This window comes from Rhamphochromis sp. 'chilingali' (assembly GCF_963969265.1).
Source record: "Rhamphochromis sp. 'chilingali' genome assembly, chromosome: 13".
Classification (NCBI taxonomy): Eukaryota; Metazoa; Chordata; class Actinopteri; order Cichliformes; family Cichlidae; genus Rhamphochromis; species Rhamphochromis sp. 'chilingali'.
The window spans coordinates 24,570,753-24,590,801 of record NC_137940.1 but is presented as its reverse complement, the minus strand read 5'-3'; positions in this window follow the sequence as shown (position 1 = coordinate 24,590,801).

The window sequence follows — 20,049 nt, the reverse complement described above, 5'->3', positions numbered from 1 at the left end:
ACCCAGCCCGTAATTAGAGGGAAGCAAGAAAAAAAAAGAAGCTCGGAAGCTGACAAGAAACCTTTTGGGCACATCTGCCAACACATAGCTTTTAACTGGGTCATAGAAGTGAAACCCAGTGTGACTTTTTAGTGCTGAAAGAGGCTCTCTGGAGGCAAAGAGCTCCAGGCCCAGACAGGGAATCCAACCAGAAGGTCAAACATCCCCTTAATCAGGACGCCTCAAATCCCAGACACCTTGGGGGAATGTGGTGCTGAATTTATTAGCAAGCTTTTTAGCCTGGCTTGATCACCTGTGGGCTGGAACAGCAGAAGGTGGTTTTCTTGAGTCAGCCCGAACAGGAACTCAGTCCTGCTAGCTATTTATTTTCTCATTTTCTTATTCAGCACTGCAACTGGATATGCCCACATGGCTGCTCCTGGCTAGAACTAACAGGCGTGTATTTCAGGCTGTTTATATTTGGTCTTGTCTCCAGGGATACTTTTCAAACTTTCACGGCTGTTACACGAACACCTGATGAGTCTACACGTTCATCAGCGCACGCTCGCTTCAAGTCATTTCTCGATTGTTTACTCTTTGCAGCTTTGCAACCTTTGGGGTGGGTTTTATGCATTTTCTTCTAAATAAGGTATCGTTCACATGAGTTTTCCGCACTTGTTTTAATTGTTTCTGTGGTGTTGCATTTCAGCTCTAAGGGTTTACGAAAGGAAATACATTACAACCCAAACTGCCAGTTAACCCTAAATTAGGCTTGCCAGTGGAAATCGCACACTGGTTACTGAGTCAAGGCAGAATGCTGGTCTGGATGAAATCCCAGAGAGAATGGTCCACGCTTTCTTTGGTTCTGCAGAATATAATAACATTGCTGTGTTGCACTGGTTTGGGTTCAACCTCTGTGTTCAGAGGTTTACGCACAGGAAGAGGCGAGCAGTGATGTGGTCATCATAGACCAGAGAATAATTGCTCAGGGATGTGTAACAATGAAAAGACAAAGTAAAGCGGTTTTGATGTTGCTCCATTACTTTGTAGCTGACAGTTGGTTGCTACAGGGTCTGGCTGAGCAGATAACTCTTGTGTATTTTTCAGCCCTGTCGCATGTGTTCCCATTGAATCATGTTGATTTGTGTTCATTCGTGCTCCTCGGAAGGCCCCTTTGTCCAAGATTCAAAATGAATCCCTCTGAATTTGACCTTCATGTGCTTTTAAGCTGGAATTTGGAAGCTAATCTTGGTCATTTTGCTCAAACAGCAATGAATGCATAAAATTTAATGCCACATGCAAATTAAAAGCTTGCAAAAACTATCAGATTTATCAAAATGAGCTTACTCTCACCTACAGATTTACTTCCATTCACTGGCTGATAGCCCTACTGCCATGAACACACCAGATCTCATCTGATCTCTGAAGCTAAGCAGGGTCAGGCCTAGTTAGTATTGACTGAGAGCAGGTCATCTACTAACTAGATGGTTGATAATTTAATCGCTAGCTTCTCTGGCCTTTTCCAAGGTATCCCCGGGAAAGATACCTAACCCTGAACTGCACCCAGTATGAATGTTACATAGAAAAGCACTTAGACGTAGAGAAAAATGCTTGTCTGAACGGATGCAGAGGAGTTTTACTTGCCACCATTTATGTTTCATGTTATTGTTGCAGGTTCCATTAAAATTTCTTAGTCTCTGTTCATCACATCACTGCTCATATCGCCTCTTTTAGGCACTGTTGTTCTTCTGTCAAGCCAACCCCCTCGAATAAAGAAATACCTCAAACCTAAACAATAGCTTGAAATTACAGTCACAGTGGTTGGAGACCGCAGCACAACCTAAATAATTACAACTGTTTGCTTTGAATTACGATATTGTTGCTTTTGAAATGGTTGCTTCAAAGACGAGGACCAACTGCTTCTTCAAAGTGACTTCAGTTGGTGGAAATGGTCATAAAACGTCAATAAGGTGGACTCAATCTGCTACCAGCTGGCATTCACTTTACAATTGAACAGGGACCAGTTGGCAATTACATGCAAACTGTTTGCAATAATAACTACAATAAACTGGCAAAAATCTGTTTACTAAAGAATCCAGCCAAACCATCATAGATCCGTATCCATCCTGTATGCTGCTGCACCATCCTGCAGGATGTTGATTTAACTGCAAAATTAGCAACCTTGTTTTTACATCAGAATTTTAAGCAGAATACAACCAGTTGGCAACCAGGTAAGAGATGCGTTGCACATGAGTCAGCACAGACTGACTCGGATTGATTCCAACGTGTTGACAGTCTGTCTGTGTCTATAAATTATACGGTGATTATTTGTGCACCCTCACTAATCTGTCTGAGAGTGATTGGAGTCAGTCTGCCATGGAGACAAATTGCCTCCCGCCAAGCGATCTCTGCAATCACCTTGCATTTTAAAGTGGTTGCTCATTGAGGATGAGGATGCTGCACACTCATGGTAATGACCAGCTGGTTGGTGCAACTACTTGCTATTAGTCGCCAACAGAAAATCACTTTTAACTGTGGTTGACTCAACCATAATGCATGTTACTTTGAAAAGTGTCCAGCTCTCATCAGTATGGTGAAAATAAAGCTACAGCTTACACTGATTTCCTTAGCTTAACAGAAACAAGTATGCTAGCTGTAAGACCAGCTTTTAAGGATCAGAGCTAATCACTTTCCTTTTCCTTTTTTTGTCCCCTGTCTATGCTAAATTAAAGAAAGAAGCTGCTGGTGGTAGATAAGACAGCACTATTGCTTGTCTCATGTGACTCGTAGCAAGAAATGAATTAGCATAACTCTAAAATGTCCAAGCACTTCTGAGAAGCAGCAGGTAAAGTTGAATTTTCTTTTCTCTCCTCTATCTTACTTTAGTTTTTTTCTAGCTCCCGATCTTGTGATAAACTTTCATCCCCTTTAAATGACTTCCTTAACATTTCAACTATTTATGGTTCACATGAAATGCTGGGGCTATGAGGCACACTGGACTGAACTGAAAGTTTTAAAAAAAGACAGCCCACACATGATTCAACCATTTTATTGGAAATGTTTGGCCAAATGACTAGTGTGGGTCACAGTTTTTCTCAAATGGAGTCTGACCTAGTCTGTGCTGGAGTGCTCTGAGAGGAGGAGGAGTGGGAGGAAAGAGTGCTGTGGGAGATGGTAAAAAATAGAGAAGCACAATACTTTCCTATTCATGCTAGCTGGCACACAGGTGGCCAGGAAATAGCACAGGGAAAGTGCTGCCGAACATACACCCATTTTATTCAGCTAGTTAGCACGTCCTTGTCCACTTTGTGTGTTTGTGTGTGTTTCCCAGTCACAGTCGCTCATCTTGGTTTTGACTTACACCCAACTGTAGTGGGTGTGTTTCTTAGTTCATGGGTACAGCTTAAAGTAAAAAAAGAAAAAAAATGCTGCTGCAGCTCGGTGTCTGTGCGATTTACCAGGAGTACAGTAGAGGATGCTGTTCTCATTCCAAGTTTGAATTTGGCCTTGTTCAAGCAAAATCGAACTCAGTCGAGCACTAAACTGCAGGGGTGGGGTCATTCACCATGACACCCCTGTAACTTATTTTCTTGACTGGAAAAGGAAAGAAAGGGGCACTCCCATGGTAACTCATACTGCTAACATCTGTTTCAGCGTATGTTGTGTAAATCTTTTTTGTATTCGTCTGCCATAACATAATCTAGATAAACCGCCTATCATCAAAGACAACTTCAGCCCGTCTGCTTTGATGTGTCTCGCATAATTTCTGCCGTACCCGCGCCGCCGCTGCTGCGACTCGTCTGATCGGAGACATTTTTCCACATTTTGCAGTGGTTTGTTTGAAGGCACGAGCATGACAACTGCTCGAGTGGAAATGCGAGTCAAAAGAAATTGCATTCTTCGTCGGGCCCTCCTCTTCTTCTGGAAAGCACTGGGATTGAAACCAAGAAAGACAACATCGGGGCTGATAAGATGCTTGGCTGCCTGCCCTGTATACACACACACACACACACACACACACATGAAATGTAAGGTTTCAGAAATCAAAATGCTCACGTGCAAATTTTGACATATCAGTTTTGGAAATACCCAGCAGGCCGCGGCTGTCTGAGTTCACCGTGCTTTGGGTAGGTCAGTTCGGAAAGCAGACGTGAAAGATTAATCAGGAAGTTGTTGAGAAGCAGATTTAGCACCCTGTGTCCAGTTAGTCAGCCTTCCCAGTCTGGGCTAACTGCATGCCCATTTGTGCTCCACATCTGTAAAAACTTACGACTCAGTGGGCCGGATCACAGAGACAGAGCTGTGCTTTGTCAGACCTCAGCCTCTGCCAGCCCTCAACCTAAATGGATTAGAGACACTGTTAGAGAGCACCAGTGGAAGACCGAGTTCACTGCTCCCAACCAGCAAGCTCCAGTCCCTTTAGTTCATCAGAGCGCAGTATCAGCCACTCAGGACGGCTCTCCATTCCACTTAAAGGCTTTTATTAAGAGCAGTGGAGAGTAGAGTCAATGCAGTCAGCAGAGCCACGGGTACGAGAACAGGACAAAAGACCAAACAAAGGTGGCGAAGGCGGTGAAAACAGACATCTCTTTATTAGATGCCATGTTGTCTTCATGCCTCCTCCTCTTCCTCCTCCTCCTTTTCTCTCTTGTTTTTGTCACCTTCCCTCTCCTTTCTCCTCGTCTTTGCCTGCAGGCCCTCGCCCGGCTGCCTTATAATGGCATGTGTTTTGATTGGTGCAGCAGGGGGAAGCGGGGCATTGTCTGGACAGGATCTAGGCTGAGATCAGTAGATAGATCGACTGGTGGTTTAGGGCAGTACTCAAACTACCGTCATCTTTGTTTTAGTTGGACCTTGCAAACACTTAGCTAATCCTAGAAAATAGGCAGACTTGCAGGAAATAGGAACTTATGAAAACAAGTCCAGCAGTACTATCATGCCGAACTTGTTCGTTCATTACAAATACTACTGATTATTGGCAGAGATATTATCAGACATCTTGTGTTCACTTTGTTAAGAAATTAAATCAAATGTTAGTGGAAGAAATGACATCAGCTGTTTGGAGGTTTTGAACTTCACCTTTACCTCCCCGGCATCTTTTGTCCGGGCATCCTGAACGGCTGATTTCATGGTGGGTTGCGGCCCACCCCGGTGCTATAATTGTCAGGAATTCACAAGGCCGGCCGCCTCTCGTTGCGCTAAAGGCGACTGACACTGAAAGGATGTGGACAGCTGATTTATGTTTTCTGGCAAAAAGAAAAACAAAAAACGCAGACAATTAATTCCTGGCGACAAGCACAAATTACAACATGCTTGGGTTGCTGTGGCAGGGTGCACGACCTGAAATAGCTGCTCTGTCAGTGCCATGAATCTGCTATAATATAAGAGACGCCGGGAGCCAGTATGATGCAGAACATGAATGGTAATACCTCCCATACAGTCTGGAGAGAAGTCTGACACTTCCAGGGCTTCTGTTTGAGTTTGTCTTAAGAAGAAACACAGATTCATCCCAGGAATCTGTGATGAATGCTTAATACACGTGCTGAAGCTCGAAATAAGTTTTAGTGTCACGCTCCCAGGATTTTAACATTGTCTTTTCATCATTATTCGAGCAGCATTAAGCTCTAGTCTTATATTACTTGTGAATTCTGGTTCTTGATTTGATTTAATTGTCTTTCTACCAAGTTCTGGGTTCAGAATCAAATTCAAACTCCTTCTCCTCACATATAAGGTCTTGAGTAATCAGACCCCATCTCATCTTAAAGATCTCATAACACCACATCAAACCAATTAGAGCACTTTGCTTTTGGACTGCAGGCTTACTTGTGGTTCCTAGAGTTTCTAAAAGGAGAATGGGAGGCGAAGCCTTCTGTGGGTCCCAGTTTAGATTTGAGAGACAGATACTCTCTCTACTTTTAAGATTGATAAAGCATATATTTTTAAAAGGCCTAGGCTGCTAGGAGCTTCCCATCTTCACTCTCAGTGTACTTACACACCAATCTGCATTTAATCATTAGTTATTATTAATCTCTGACTCTCTTCCACAGTTTGCTTTTTGTCCCGTCTGTCTGCCTTACTCCCATACTGGTCGTAATAGATGACCGTCTTTTGGTTATTCCCTGCTTCACTACAATAGCTGATTTTCTTGTGTGCCTTGCTTCAGCTTTTACTTCCTGTTTATCTAATTAGCTTCACCTGTGTCTACATGCACACAGGTCTATATGTTGCTAATCCCCAATTCCTCCCCAGAGAATATACATGATATATATACAAGGATATGTATTAGACCTGGCATTTTCTGACCACACAACCACTGTCTGAAAAGTACTGTTCATTTACCTGAAAAAAAAATATCAAGAGCTATTAAAAACATGCAAAAGCAACAGGTGGCAATATAGCCCTGACCATATAGAAAGTCGGGCCAATCAAAAGCCAAGAAAAAGCTCTTTTTCCCAAAAAAATATCCTTGTAAGAGTGGACAGACCACAGCTATGTCTCCTCCTTTTTCTTTGTCAGATCCTACTGGTAATTTCCCTGTTCGTGTGGACTCTGGGACTCCTGGTTTGTGGCTTTTTATTTGCTTTGGATTTTGTGCTTCGCCGAAATAAAGTTGTCTGGGTCCTCTGCACATCATTTCATCTAGTGATATTAAAGTAAAAAGTCTAGTAGGTCTGGTTTGCAGAAGAGCATTTCTGAACACACACCCTTAACCTTGAAGCAGATGGACTGCAGCAGCAGAAGACCATACAGGGTGCCACTGGGTTTTTAATTACATTTTTTACACTTGGTTTCAAAACCTTGTATAAATCAAGTTTATGTGGTGGAAATACTGAACCCTTTCCTTTTTGTTGCTCTCATGTTTACCTCTTTTGAGCCTAACAACTGCTGGTTCACAAATACGGGCTTCAAGCGAGGCGGAGGGATCTCCTGTAATTAACCGTGAACGGGAGCTGGCAACGCAGCTTAGCGGTGCTTTCTGAGATAAAGAGTCAAAAGGGCACGCAGTGATATTCCAGGAGAAAATTGAGAAAAGTTCCACTGTCCTCTGCAAAGTAAGCAGCAACCAGGTGAAAGCCAAATGGAGCGCGGAGTTGTTTACTATTATGCCCTGCGAATGAGGATGAATTCCTGCACAGATACCGAACCGCAATCCTAGCTGGTCTTGCCAGCTCAGGCCGCAACAGAGTTATTATCCAACAGTTTAAAAATTTGAAACTGCTTTTCTGAAAGACTTCAAAAGCTATTCTGTACCAGGAGGGAAAAAAGTCTGAGTGGTGGACTGAATGATAGTCATCCCTCAGAGTAAGAGACACAAACAGACTTACACACATATTTGTGCTGTAGCAGCTTAAGGAGCTGTGTCAACTGAGTGAACATGATGTGTTGTCCTCATCTCTTCCAGTCCGTCAGCATTCGTCTCGTCTCAAATGCGCAATGAACTCCCGTCAGAGTGACAATCTGTCCCAAAGGACAGTCACACGGGCATTAGAATATGTGCCCAGCTTGTAAAACGACTGTCTCTCCTTCAGGGGTGGACTCCACATCGCTGATCTTCTGTGGGATTCACAGCCTCAGAGGCTTTCCACGGCGTGTCGTTTCCTCCCTGGAATCCGTGGATTAGTCATATCACATCCTATTGTCCTTGCCAGGCAGTGAACTACTTGGCAGCAGCTCATCTTTGTCCTGCTTTTATGGGCCAGCATTGCCACAGTCCAAACATGCCCACAAGTGTCAGGGACACTTTTTGCTTTTCTGTTTCTTTTCCCATTTAACTGCTGGAAAATTAAATTGTGAAATGTGAGCGTACTGGAACTCAATAATTTCAAAATTCCCAGGCTCTGAATGGCATTTGGCCGAGGGCTTTGTTGTGTTGCCAAAGGCCGACTTTTCTTATCCAACAATCTTTCAAACCCCGGTATGGCCAAGTCATTAAAGCATTTTCAGCTCACTGCCCTGTGTAGCTAAAACCGGAATGTGTTAATGAGAAAACAGTTTCCTCGACACTTTCTTATAGCCCACTGAACCTTTACTGCAAGGGAGTCTCTTTACCTCAGGCTCAAGTTGGCCTCTGGTTTAATGAAAAAAAGAAAAAAAAGGGGGAAGAAGAAAAAAAAAAGTTTTCCATCCAGCTCCAAAGGCAGTCCCTGGATCTGAATGTGGAAGTTTTAATGGGAGTCAGATGTGCTTTTAATCAAAGGAACATGGCGGGAAATGTTACTGAGCTCAAGCAAGAAGAAATGCGACTACAGGAACTGTGATAAGACTCATATGACAATAACATACACCGATTTCTTGATGTAAGAGCCAGCTAACAAATCCACTGCAGTGTTAAAGCTGATTTTACCTCTGCTGTGATCATGGTCGTAGGGTGGTGTTAGGAACCCTTTATGAGGTATTGTACATGTAAAGACAAAACCGCTCATAAAGCAGGGACAGACTGGGGATCTTTTTGTAGTGGTTGCAGTGTTTGTGGTCACGCGTATTAGCATTGCACATTAATTTTGTTTTCATGCACTTAAGTGTTTAAAGCAGCTTTTATGAATAGTTAAAAAAAATAGAATAAATTGCTATGTTATATATAAAATGTTGTATTCAAAATGCAACACTGCCATCGGTCATTGAGCTTTGAATAAAAAAACGTATTTTTTAAAAGTTAATAATTGCATCACGGGTTGAATAAAAGCCACACATTAAAGATAAGTATACCTATTCCAGCATACAGACACCTAGTCAACTGCACTGGTTGTGTGCACCCCCACCCCTCTTACTTTAGTATTCCCGGTCACAATAGACCAGTCAGTTTGAACAACTCTTAAATTAACATAAACATTTTTCACCACCAAATTCAGTTCAGCGGGTCAGAAAAGTGGGTCTTTCATTTGGTCATTTTGTGGGCCATTCAGGGGGTCAAAGGCCAAAGGGGGGATGGGGGGTTGGCTTCCCATTCATTTCCTATGGCAGTCACTTTTGATCGGGAGCACCACAGATGTAACCTAAGTTGATTAAAACACTTAAAATTCAACGAAAGAGGTGGTCATCACCTGTATATGTTCAAGTACATAGTGTGGAGGATGCCATAAGGCCTTGAGGGAATTGGATGTAAAACACAATATTTATGAGTTTTTAAATTTGTAAATTGGTCAGATTTGACCCAAACACGACAGGAAGGAGGCACAGGATGCACGATCTTCGCACTAAGAGGACTGAGTGACCTTTTTACATGGACTGTATTTAAAAGGTGGAGGCAGATTTGGGGTCTGAAAAGTGAAGCCTAAAACTGAATTCTTTCAAATGGCCAGCGGCCAAAGGGCGGTCCCTTTAGCTGCCAAACAACATAGCTCACTTGATCTATGACTGAAAATAAACAGCTGGTGAGTTTGTGGTCCCAGTTGATTGTTTCATGGCTTACTGAATATGACTTAATGTTTATTTATTTTTAAATATGATCCCCGTTAGAGTTAAAAAAAATAGATTTTATGGCAGATTTCTGTAATCGTTCTTTAAAGGCAGGCCAACTTTGTGGCTGACAAATCATTATGCAGCATTGCTCAGTTTCACAGCACTCGCCTCTCATGTCTGGTTTCAAAACAACAACATGACGAGGTCCAAAATGCTTAGTACGAGGCTTCATCGTAGGACTTCACTAACCAATGGGTGATGGTGCTACACCCATTTATTATACACAGTCTCAGTAGCAGTACAGTTTTTAATTAGAAAAACTCGTACTCTTTTCTTGGCCTAGTGTAATAAGATTATTACTCAGCTCGGCTCCATGGATAAGGACCTGGATCCTGTTGAGATAGGACAAGCTCAATCTAAGCTTAGAAAAACAAAAACAGGATACAGGATATCAGTGATTCTTCACTAATAAGACACAAAGGGCCAGATTAACTAAACAGGGCAAAGTAACGTGTGAGCATAATCCCCAAATAGCACTCACAGATGTGGCGCTTGATTTGAATATTCTCTCACTTTGAGAAAGGATTTTCCATAAACACAACAAGGTCAAAAGTCTCTGCGTTCACACCAAACTTGTCAATGTGCTCTCGGTAAATATCAACGCAACTTTTGTTAGGCCAGGATCCAATTTATGCCGGGGCACTGCGTCACTAAATCTGGCCCAATACCATCTAAATGATTAGACTGCTAATATAGCCCCCTAAATCCTTCACACTAGCCATTTCCACTTTGCCACAGTAGTTGAATCAAAGACTGTTTTTAAAACACAGATGAAGCTCCCACGGCATTATACACCGGTTTGTGTTCATAATCTTAATTCACAAGCTGGGCCCATGTCCTCATTTTAGGTTTGACAGTGTTTAAGTGGTAAAGGTGAATGGCTTGGACATGAATTTTTTTTGGGGGGAAGGCCTCAAAGGGGACTGGCGGCAGCTCCTGGGCCTGGCAGATCCCCATGTACTACACAGAAGTGAAGAAGTTAAAGAATTGAAAAGGTGAGGGAGGGTGGGGCATGTAAACAAGAATGAACAGCTTACAGAACTGGGGGAACCTATATAGATGAGAAGCGGAATGAGCGTGTTTGGAGTCATGGTCTCGCTCCTGAAATTCCCATACTTAATCTCCAAATGAGGATTTTGACCATCGGTATTTTGTCTCTTTGAAATTTTGAGGCTAGAAGTTTTCATATTTGGATGAGAGGGTGGAGTACTAAGTTCTCAGGTAATCTTTTAGAAAGCTTGGATAGCAAGCTACACCCATAGACTGTGTGGTTGGATTATGCCAACACAGATACCAACTAATCAGTGTTAAGTACTGTTAAAGTAATATGCTTGAATTTAGTTACCAACCCCTCCTAAAAAAACATTAGCACAGACTTTTTCTTCTTTTGAAAGTTCTCAAAAATGCTCCAACAAAGCAATCATGGTTGAAAGGTCAACTTTAGTGACTCCGACTAATTTTAAAGCCTGTGCGACAGCTGGATGATACAAGCGATGACGTACTCGCCTGCCACCAACTCTAAAATGGGAGATTTTAACATTGAATCATCCCACTTTTGAAGCCTTAGATTAGATTAGAGATTAGATGAAACTTTATTAATCCCTCGGGTGGGTTCCTCCGGGAAATTCAGTTTCCAGTAGCACAGCACCGAAAGAAGTTGCATGTTACAGATACAATAAGGGGAATGAGAGTAAGGACATAAGCATAAATACACCATATATACACATATATAAATACAGAATATACACTATGGATAAATAGGATTGCACATTTGAGTGCATATATTGCACAGTGATTATTGCACAGTCGGATATAAGACCCCCCCCCCCCCCCCCCCCCAAAAAAAAAAAAAAACACCAAAACAAAACACCAAACCCCAAAACAAATATTACAAATATTGCACAGTGTAAAAAAGCACTACAGCTCAGTTGTTCGCGCCCTTCCTTGTCCCCCTGTTTCTCCTCCCCCTCCCTTCCAGTGAGGAGTTAAACAGTCTAATGGCGTGTGGGACAAAGGAGTTTTTAAGTCTGTTGGTTTTTGACTTTTTCAAGAAGCAACCTGTCGCTGAACAGACTCCTCTGATTGTTTACAACCATGTGCAGAGGTTGCCCAGCATTGTTCATAATGTCCATCAGGTTCTTTAATGTCCTTTTCTCTGCCACTGTCACCAGAGTGTCCAGCTTCATCAGCCTTTTGAGGAACTCTAGTTTAAGCGGTGACTGTGGCACAGGTCAAGACACTGATCCCTGAGTTGCTCCCAGTGCATTCACTGTATGTATGTTTGATAGAAAGCACTAGAAAGTGGAGTAGAAAAGCACAAGAACCAGTCCATTTAGTTGTTTCCATGTTTCTGACTAAATGACTTTGAAATGCTATTCAGGTTACATAAAGTTAGTTTGGAAATATAATAATAACTGAAGAGGTAGCTTTTTTGTGACTGTGCACATGTGGCTATTTTCTGCACAGCAAACGCTATTATATTTATTAAACTTTCAAAAATACCATCAATAATGATTAGGAGGTTCATTTTTGGCCAGAAATACCCACAACTTTATTGCTTTGGCTCTCTGTGACGTTGTTTTCAGCCACTGCAGATTTTGAACTTTCGAATTGAGTCGCTGCATCTAAGAAGCAATAAGCGGGAGTAAGAACTAGTACTGGCATGGACTGCATTTTACATTCACAGCATGTGTTTGCCATTAACTTGTGTGTATTTTCAATGTAATGATTTTCTCTCCACAAAAGAAACCGTCACTGCTGCTCAGCATAATTTCACGCTGATGTTGCACATGTCGCTGACACTTTGGTAATACCCCAGAGTAGCTCGCTGTATGCTGTGACAATGGCATACCGTCTATCTAATCGGGCACTGCGCCGGGCCTCGCTCTGTCCTCTCCTCTCTCCTTTTCCAGTTGTGCATCCTGCTCTTTGCGGGCGGTATAGCAGGGCTGTGCGCATGCACGGAGCACGCTAACTGCCAGCCAGTGAAAACTGAAGAGGTGATGTCATGTGCTGATACAGGTTCAGTTCACAGCGGAGGAACAAACCCAGCTATTCGTCTTTGTCAAACCACGAGCCCCTTTTCCTCTGCCTGTAGACTAAACATGCTCACTCATAGAGAGGCACGCATTGTGCAGCATTCATGCACGCTTGTGAGTGTGCACAATCAAAGTCAGCCACACACACAGAGATAAAAAAAACAAGCCCCTTTTGAGACTAATGCATATGTAAATCAGGCAGGCAGTGACAGAAACACACAAACTATGCGGCATGTGAAACATCCTCTCGACCGTAAAGTATATCTATTTTGTCATTCATCTGCCAGTATGTGGGGTCCCTCTCTTCTGTGGCGACTTTTACTGTTTCTGCAGCTCGAACTCTCACAGATAACTCTCACAGGCAGACAGAGTTCTGGCAGCTGTGACTTAAACTTACATTAGCATAAAATAACCCTAGGTCATGCGCAAACAGCTCATGGGAAAGTAGCGCTAAGTTCTTGGGTTCCTCCAACCGCTCGAGCCTCCATTATAAACGGACATTTCCACTGCACTCCGTTTTCCTAACCAAGCTGGCTCAGCCCACAGAGAATATCTGTGGTTTTGTGATTACTAGTACAGCAAGAATCGAGAAAAAAAAACACAAGAAAGAAGTCAAAATAAAGACAAAAAAGTGAAAGAAACCATTGCAAAAATGGAGACGATGTAGGAAGCCTGTCAAAGCTTGTTTTGTCTATTTACAACACAGTCATTGCTGCCGTCTGGAATGCCTGGTTGTGACTAGAGTAATAATCAAGAAGGCTGCAGGCTGTGGGTTTCACACAAGAGCATGCATAAACTGTATTTCTCCTTGTGAATGGTGCAAAAGCTTAAACCAATGTTGTGCAGGATGGTTCAAAAAAAAAAAAAAAAAGAGCCTCTGGAGTCTGTTTTTATTTAGCCCACGCTGAATGTCTAAGCACGGAAGGGCCACGGTGGTATCATCCAGGTGGGTGGCTGCTAACAGTGGATGAGAGGTTTACCCGAGGCATATATGTGTTTTCCATTACAAACAGTATCAGGTGGAAAAACACGTTTTGTAAATTGGTTTTTTTTTTTGTTCTCAAAGCCATGTGCTGCACAGATGGGATAAAACTCACTAACTGGTGTCCACAAGCAGTTCTAAACAACTTGGATGTCTTAGGGTGCAACCTCTTATTAGCAATAACAAACGAGTTTACTTAAAAATAGGAAAGAATACTTCCTCTGCATGCTGTGTGAAAAATGTGGGTATTGATTCCACATTGCCCTGCCTCGCTAAGTGCCCGTCGTGGGGTCGAGTGGAAAGGCATGCGTAGGATCTGGTATTTATGGGAAGTGAGGATGATGTCAGCGCTCCAGAGCTCCAGAGTCCTCTGCAGACATTTAGGGCCACGGCTGCTTTCAGCACGGGGCAGCACCCATACACCTGAGAATCATTTAAAAGCTTTGGTAATGGCGTGCGTGTGCTAGCAAGTTCATATGTTCGCGCACACCTACAGGGTGCAGAGTGAAGCTCCAGTCATCTAAATCACGGCGGCCAGCATCAGAGACACATCTGCATCATGCTTTCTCAGACTGAATCACCCACCTGTGGTATTAAAGAATGTTATTTGGTCCTGTCTGGTATTTAGTTTTCCAAGAAAGCGATTTTAAGAGCTATGCATCATTTACAGAGTCACAGTCGATGGTGAAGAACCAAAAAAAAAAGAAAGAAAGAAAAAGCGGCCTTTGAGAAGAAGAAGAAGAAGAAAAACAAACAAGACTAAAAATCTGTCATCGTGAATGAGAATGGGATTCTCATTACAAACCAGAACAGTTTGAAAGATGCTGTGTTTACACTGTTTCCACCAGTGGCACATAAAAAAAATATTAATTTGTCACGGTGCTGATGTGGGGCCACACTTCTAATCCCATTGCCACACCATTAGAAGTTGCATTATACACTTGATTACAGTCTGGGTGAATGGGACCACAACACTTACCATCCGGGATGCTGAGAGACTAGATGGAAAAACAAATGATAGGTTCCAGCCCCACGTGACCGTCAGTTGAATAAGTTGAAGATAACACACCTTTAGTTTAGCTATGAAACAACAGGTAAACACAGGTGTTAGTAATTATATTAATTAAGGCTCGCTCCCAAATAGAAGAGAAGCTTCGCTGTTGTCATCAGCGGTGTTTGTGCCGTGGCCCCGGGGTTTTTTGGACTTTTTAGATTCTGCTTTAGCGTTCTCTATTTAGTGGTAAGTTTGTTTACGTTTACATGTGGATTTTGATGCTTTTCTTTATTACCTCGAGCTATTAGCTCTTAGTTCCTGTTCCTGTTTTTATTAAAGTTTATGATAATACTTTCTGACTTTCTGAGTTTATTTACTTCTTCAGTATTCCCTCTATCTCTTCCTTGTGTCTTCCCCTCTGTCAAATTATTCATGTCCCTGCATTTCTCCTGTGTTTTCATAAAATTTCTTCTTTCCTCTTTTACTTTGTTAACTTCTGTCTCTTCTGTGAGTTTTATCCGACATCATGTCTGTGCCTAATTCTGTTCACCTCCGTCTTGTTCCCTTGCTATTTCCTCTAATTACCCTTAGAGTATATATAGTCCTCTCCCTTGTTCTTTGTTAAAATGTCTTTGTTATTCCTCTCTGTGCTTCTCCCCGGTGAGCTCTGTGTTAATCCGTGGGATTTTTGGTTTGTTTTCTCTCAGTGGGTTTTTGTATTATGGGGCTTAAGCAGCTGACCTAATAAAGTTTAGGTTTTTGGCTTTTGTTGTTGTTGTTACATCTACCTTTGAGTCCTTAACCCGAATGCTTGTGAAAGATTACCCACTCTATAACAAATATCGGCTGTAAAAAAAAGACCATTCAGCTGGATACTCTTTTCTTCTAAGACCTGTTCGAGGCTCCACGATGTCATTGTCAGGTAATCTGATAAACGGCTGGGTTTATCAAATCAGTGAAACTGTGGATACATCAAGATTAAATTTGTGTCCAACAGTAAAATAGACACACGTGAAACAAAATGTCGTGGGTATATGTGCGAAGGAAAGAAATGACGGATGATCGACAATAATTTCGCTCTTTTCAGTCTAAATTTTCTAAGTGACATTTATGCTTCCTTTTTTTTTTTTTTAAAAAAAGAGCAAACATGGCAACGTTATCGCTATTGATTTATAGAGTTAGCACTGAAATACCAACTCTAGTTTACTCTCTTTCTGTGCTATAATCTCCCTGCGTATAGATGCTTATGTAACGTCGGTCTGCTAATATATACAATTTATTATCTCCAAAAAAAACTCAGTCTAATAAAAGAACTGTATCTTTAAGAGCCAATGATACTTTGCAATGCTTACACAACCAGTGAGCTGTGACTGGCATTGACAGAAGTCCAGAGGATACTGAGCACCACAGAAGCTGATCCCCCTCGACATGAGTCGACAGTAATATCCCCTCCCAAAATACTAAGGCACATAAAGCTGATTAGCCATCTAAAAATTCAGATTTACCAAACAGATGATCTGAAATGAAATAATAGACCATGAGCCAACAGTTACAAACCGCTATAATCACTGTAATTACAATACATGCCCCTGCCCCACAGGCAGGAAAGTCTGCCTTTAGGTTAAACCAAGCTCAGTGGAACCAGTTTACTTACATTCATGATGCAAATCCATACAAATTTTCTCTTGATACATAATTAATAAATCACTTTGTTATAACTGGCTCCCACTTGCTTAGTGATTGCTACAGTCTGTACAATTAGACCTGTTCCATGTTTCTGTGGAAAGCACTGTGAGAAACATTAGCCTCATGCTGACCCATAAAAATCAACATTATAAAGGAGTCCATCCACGCACACACAATCCAAACCCTAAAAGTGACGGTCAATGCTTTGGTCTGTCATCTGGCTCAGCAGCACCTTCAGGATTCAGTACGTTTCTAGCAGTCCCATAAAAACTGGGAATCTCATCCCTGGTTTCAGATTGATGTTCACCCTGCTTTACTTTGTGTGTGAGTGTGGTGAGTGTGTCAGAGCTTTCCTTTACATACAAGTGTGATCAAGTTGCCTGCAGCACAGAGGAAATTCTTTCCTAAGACATTCTGGATTTTGACCTGGGGGATTTTTCAGAATCTCTTTTACTGGTGCAAACCATGATTGAATAAGTCATTGTGGTGAAATGGACCAGTCACTGAGGGGGTTCCCACAGCTTGTGGGTAAGTTCCATGACACAAGAGTCTTCATCGTAAATACCTGTCAAAATGCCCCACTTTTCATGGATGACGTGCACCATGTTTAATTATGCTGGCTATCACATACTAGAGCCCTGCACCTTTCCTTCTCTTGTTAATACTTGAGTAAGAAGAAAACTTTTATTCATCATTGTTCAGAAAGGAAGGGAGAAGCTGGCGAAATGGGAAATGCTGCCCATTATCAGTCCCTGGGTTATTTTTTCAGGCTGTTGGGCCAGCTGTCGGTGCTTCTGTTTGTCCCGACTGTCAGAGCTCCGAGGGGTTCTTGTCAGCCACGGCTATCTCCTGTGGTCACCCGAGCCTGGCTGAAGAAGATAAATAACCACCTCCACCCTCCTGTGAAGCAGTTTCACCATGACCCGTCTATCAGCCGCCTCCTCGGACCCTTTTAGCACTTTCTCTTTAATGGAAAAAAAATGTCCTTGCCAGTGTCTTCGCTCCATTCAGAGAAATGGGATCTACCACAGGCCGGTGAGAGACCATTAAACCTGCGGAGTGACAGTGATGAAGAAAGCACACTGTGGAGACTCTGCATAAATGTGAACAGCAGGAACACCTATTACAGCCCGACTTACCGGTCTGGCAAACCTTCAGGCAAAGCCTGGCAGCTTAAATGACACAGAGCTTCAGCTTTTGCCCTTTGATCACACTTCTCCGTGAATGAGTCCTGTAAACTGACTTTGCATTATGAATGAAGTCATTCTAGGTTATGCCTCTCATTTGGATCATATTATTACAGCCATTTCACATGAGTGTTTTTGCAGCTGCCTATACTTGTATGTTAACTCTGAAAATCTTGTTACAGTAAGCTATTCCCAGGTGAGAGAACTGAACCTTCTCTAGTGGGTTATTTTCCACTGAGAAAGTTAAAAAAGGGCAAAGAAAAGTCTGAACCAACAAAGCCTATAGTGTGCTGGGAATAAATATGAACCCACAGAATGGAAAATGATTCGACATAGTCTCTCAATTCACAGAGTAAAAAAAGTGAGAAAGACATGTAGAGCACAGATGGCAGGAGGAATGAAGGTATGAGTTTAATTACTTCCAGACACGATGCAAGCAGAGGGAGGTACAAGGTGCTGTAGCTGCACAAATGCACCCCGGGAGAGACGTCTGATGGAGATGAATATTATTACTAGTCACCTCAGTATGTTTGGTCTGAAATAAATGTGGCAAAGGCATGAGCAGTGCCATCGATCTGAGCACTTACTCATAATCTCAAAGTGTTAATTGTTCAAAATGAGGTCAAATCGAGGCAGAAATTAGACTGGAAGTTGCTCTGTGACGGTTTTTTAGTTTAAATCGACATCAGTGTGAAACACTTAGGCAGTGCGATGACAGCTTGCTGCTGGTGTCACCATAAATGACAAATCCAGGAATGGCTCTCTTCTACTCTTCATAAATCCTTCACTACGTTTATATGAAAAGTCCTTCCCAAGTTTGCAGTAAGTAGTTCCATCTTGTGTTTTACTCGTCTGACGTGCACCGTTTAAGCTAAAGAACTGTTTTAGTTTTCTCACGCTGCCGTAATGTGCAAAGCAGCAGCTAGGAAACATCTGAAATGCTGTGCAGTCAGAAGTAATCAGTAATGAACGGAGGAAGCCTCTGTAGCATCACAAACTGAGCCGCTTTCATTTAAAGATGAGTGAATCATAATTTAGTAAACAGTGTAATTATAACTAAATGGATTTAAAGCCAACCTGCATGTATTTACCCATTTACCCTGAATTAAAGAGCTTTTCTTTCACTACAGGAAGATGCGCGCTTTAGTCAGAGCATTTCCTTTGCTATTACTGCTCAGTGAAGAAAATACTGCTGGGTGAACTAAATTCATCTTTGCAGGAGTCTGTTTTTTATCCTGTTGCTAAGTACACCCTATAACAGCTATTAGTCACACAGTAACTGGCCACTTCATTAGTTACACCTCACTACTACTGGGTTGGACCCCCTCTTGTCTTCAAAACTGCCTTAAACCTGGCATGATATTATCACAGTTGCTAAGGGTTCCACATAATGCGAATGTCCTCTTCCACCACATCCCAAAGATGCTCTGCAGCATTATCCCTAACAATAAAACACCACCAGATTGAACTGTTGCTACAAGGTAAGATGGTCCAAATCCAAATGCAGCAACAGAAAATTGAGACTCATCAGACCAGCCAATGGTGTTCCTCAGTTTCCTGTCTTTAGCTGGGAAGAGTGGCACCCAATGTGGTCTTCTGCTGCTGTGGTCCATCTGCTGCAAGGTTCAATATGTTGCGTGCTCTTCTGCCTACTTTGGTTGTAATGAGTGGCTATTTGAGTTACTGTGGCTTTCTATTAACTCAGCAGTCTGACCACCCGACTCTGACCTCTAGCATCAACAAAGCACTTAACTGCTGCTCACGGAATAGTTTCTCTTTTTTCAGACGATTCTCTGTAAATCCTAAAAATGGTCGTGTGGGAAAATCCCAGTAGATCCGCAGTTTGTGAAGTATGTGTCTGACCTGTCTAGCACCAACAAGCAAAGTCACTTAAATCACCTTTCTTTCCCTTGTTGTGTTGTTCAGTTTTGAACTTTAGCCGCCCGTCTTGACCATGATACATGCATAAATCCACTGAGATGCTTCGATGTGATTGGCTGCTTAAATATTTAACAAGCCATTGCACAGCTGTTGGACACACACACATACAAACACATCCAACTTTTTTTTACTACTTTATTCTTTCACAACAACCTTGGCTCATATTTTCGGCTTACACGCTAATATCATTTGCACTGGGGAGGACGAATAAATATTTTATTAGGACCTTGCACTGTGTGACACAGATTAAGCCCTTAAGTTGCACGTCAGTGAAGCAGATCAGCATTAGGCATTTTGTTTTTGTCCTCTCGTAAATTTTGATTACGTTCTCTGGAGCGTTGATCCAAACAAAGAGCGAGCCTCTCTGTTGGGAGAATAATTCCTGCCTTGTTCCTACCCTATCTGCAGAGAGGCCCGGCAACTAAGCAGAAAGGCATTTAGATGGAAACAGGCTGAACCAAACAGAATCAGACACGACAGGATGTCACATCAATCGATCTGTAAGCTTTCGTGTATGCTTGTTTAATGGTTGAAGCGCTGCACAATGTTGATGAATGTTTATTTAGTGTGTTTAAACCCTGATTGATTGCAAGATGCAGCGTGTGAAAGAAAGAAAGTGCGACCGCAGCCGAGTGACGGGTTGCAGCATGCGTATGAGGGGTGTGAACCTCTTGAGATCCCACACATTTCCTCTCATTCTTTAACCTTTGACATCCTGATATAGTGAATTAAGATTAACAGCGCTGCATGACATTCCTGTGAATCAAAAAATATCCTGTAGCT